The 3,151-nt window shown below is 38.5% G+C and overlaps 1 pseudogene across 1 annotated transcript; it reads right to left on the bottom strand.

Annotated features, from left to right (window-relative positions):
- Positions 1 to 600: 600 nt before the first annotated feature.
- Positions 601 to 2,477, bottom strand: LOC149542602 (amino acid transporter AVT3B pseudogene; annotated as a pseudogene). The gene has a single exon (XR_016355480.1). The product of XR_016355480.1 is annotated as an amino acid transporter AVT3B pseudogene (transcript).
- Between the last annotated feature and the right edge of the window lie 674 nt (positions 2,478 to 3,151).

The raw sequence follows: 3,151 nt of genomic DNA, 5'->3' as shown, positions 1-3,151 counted from the left end.
CTATCACACTCATGAACAAACGCAATTCTAAAATTTAACTAAAATCAATTATAATTTTGTGTCCTGTCATACCAGTCTTGTATTTATTACTGCTACAAGATCAGAAAGCCTCGTTACTCTGCAGCGCTACACAGCATAATAAAATTACAAAAGCATAATTTAAGTGAATTCAAAAGGAAAATCAAATTGGCTTTCAAGCCCACCAATGCAGCCAGGAAATTCCAAATGGCGTCAATATTCGGATACCTTAACAACACTTTTATGACTCGATGTTCTGTAAGAGTTGCAACAAATACCAATTCAGTGTTATGATATAACAATTAAATCAATTCAATGTTATGCATAATACATTGTTTCTTTTGTACCATATGTTTAACCAAATTGGGCAATGAAAATATGATGGAGATACATGTAAATTACCAGACAATTTCTACTTGCATCAGTTATTGACTAATCTACTAATTTTCCAAAGAAAGTGTTTTTCAACTGCGCTGCATTTCATCCAACAAACTAAATGTTCGGAGGAACAGTTGCAAGCCAATTCCCACTATTTGCAAAGCAAATTTTAATAAACCGAATTCAGAATTGAAAACAACCGTATGCCTATAAATCACAATATGATGCATTCACTAAAAAAAATTATGTTATTTTGGGATAAACACAATTGATTCCATGGCTCCATGGATAGACACAATTTTTTCATCGCTATTACTGCAAAGAAAACCTTGATCAGTATCAAGATACTGCTTTCTGAAAAGACCCGAAAGCTTCCCAGATATCTTCCTTGACTGTTACTTGCCTATAAGAGACGACATGAAAGCTTTTCAAATTTCTTCCTTGCCTATTGCTCATCCATAAGATGATTGATTGCAAATGAAAGAGTTGGGATGATACATACAACACAATTAGTACAGCTGCTGATAGTGAAGTTGGACTATATCCCACATAACCAAGTTGTGAATGCCTAACTCCAGAATACAAGTTACCATCTTGAATGGTTTATGCCACATCTGCAAAGAAGATTTGTTTGACAGATGAAATCGTTCCAGCAACACCAAAAACTACGCCGAAAAAGATGATTATGAAGTCTGCGCAGATCTGAAGCAAGGAGCAATCCCTCCTACAAGCAAGCAAGTGAAAGATAGCAGGCAATACGAAGCCCAAGGCAGAACAGACGCTGCTACCCACAAGTGATAGGAAATCTGAAAAATTTGGCACGAAAAACGCTACTAGACTTGTCAAAGACACCGAGAGAGCCCTCAAAGGAAAAGAATATTGTCCTTTGTTCAACCTACTTTCTACAATTTCATGAACGGGATTCATCATCAAAGGTAATGAAAAGAAAAGATTAATGGACAATGCAACCTGAACTAAATCGGTCAGCAAATTCTTTCCAAAATTCAACGTAATGATGTCCTTCGTCTCACTCCCAAATGCACAGTAACCCAACAGCCCAAAAGCCCCGTAGACAGATGTAATAAAAATCAAAGCCAGACCAAGTATGCTACCGAACCTGTGCTTCTTATCTGCCACAGTTTCAAGTGGCACAACCATTCCGATCCCTTCAAAGGCATAAATAGCCACTCCAACTCCATAAGGGATTACGCTAAAGTTAGTAAAAGCCACCAAATAAGGCCTATTCATCACATAGGTCACCACATCCTCAATCATTAGAACTACCATTGCCAAAATCTCTACAACATCAGCAAAAATGCTGAAAGGGGCCAAGTGGGTTAGCGTTCGAATCGCATTGAAACCCAATTGAAAAGGCAAAACAGCCCAAATGAAGAGCTTGTTTGCCTCTACACCCAGTATCTTAGACCCAGACAAATAATCTCCATTCTCATTTTTCCTGAATATGAGGGAAGACAAAGTATTGGCAACAAAAATGAAATAACTTACGCAGAAACCCGCCTGGCTAAGGACAATCATGGAATCTACAAGGCCCTTCCCAATCGGTCCACTTACGACGAAGCCCACGTCGCCAAAGCTGCCGATTTTCACATACCCCTCTTTCTCGAGCTTTCTTTTGGTCCACACCAGCAGCATCATGCAGTAATATGTAAGGCCTGCAACAATACCTAAAATGATTATTCCTGCAAGCCATCCTGTTTTCATGAAAGTATAGGGCAATCCAAGAACTCCTGCGCCGACAATGGCGATCAATATATTGCCGAAAGATTTAGAAGAAGAGGACAGAGGCTCCGACTTTAACTGATTGGGTAATAGCGGAGTGTCCTCGCGAGCAGAACTTGTTCCCTTCTCCCACGCCATGAATGCTAATCACTCCTTCAATGCTCTCAACTAATTAAATTTTGTGCTTTTATCTTCTGAATTTTCTTGAAATCCACGTTTCCCACGCCACTCTCAAGAGTCGTACGCAGAAATAAAGAGTCTCGGCTCCGTTTGGGCACGAGGTTTAATTACCTGCCAACGTTGTGAAAATGCATAGTGAAGCTTATGGTATAGCTTCCTATTTTCTCCTGTTTTCACATACTATTTAACCTTTTATAGCAATGTCCCCACTTTTGGAGTCTACATTATGGAGAATCTGATACCTATGTACGGAAACGATACAGTTAGCCTCCATGTTCACCCATGTCAAAAGCTCAATTTCTCTTCATAAGAAATAGTCTTACACGTGTATTGATAATTTAAATTTTTTTTTAGGTTTCTTGGTTATAATTGGTCTATTTGTGCAAACGGTGCTTTTTTTTGGTGAGCCATTATGTAAGTGAATCACACATGTACTAATAAGTGATCTTTTTTAACTTTCTTGATTGCTAATTGGTCTATTTGTGCAAAAGATGCTAATTTTTTTGAGTGAGTGATTATGGGAGAGGACCAAGAAGTTGAGCACCCGAACTTTGCACTTTTCAAAATGCTATGTGGAAATTTCAAGTCGCTCCCATTTTTTTATAATAGCTTACTTGGCAAGTCCCTTGCTTATAAGTAAGGTTTCAGAGCCACATCATCAAATATGATGCCACATCAGTATGCTTTTTGCCAAAATGTCCAAAACAGCGCCCAAAAAAAGTCAGACCAATCATAGTGCATTGGAAACCCCCATACTTGTGTAGCTAGTGTGGCATTACACTATTGATTGTTTTTGGGAAAAGGGACACTTTTCATTCAATTATGGGTAGTCATC

Source organism: Cupressus sempervirens, chromosome 8 (genome assembly GCF_028749045.1).
Source record: "Cupressus sempervirens isolate cs-2001-9-10 chromosome 8, ASM2874904v1, whole genome shotgun sequence".
In the NCBI taxonomy this organism is placed as follows: domain Eukaryota; kingdom Viridiplantae; phylum Streptophyta; class Pinopsida; order Cupressales; family Cupressaceae; genus Cupressus; species Cupressus sempervirens.
Note: the sequence above shows the minus strand (reverse complement) of the source record. Positions and strands in the feature narration are given on the sequence as shown.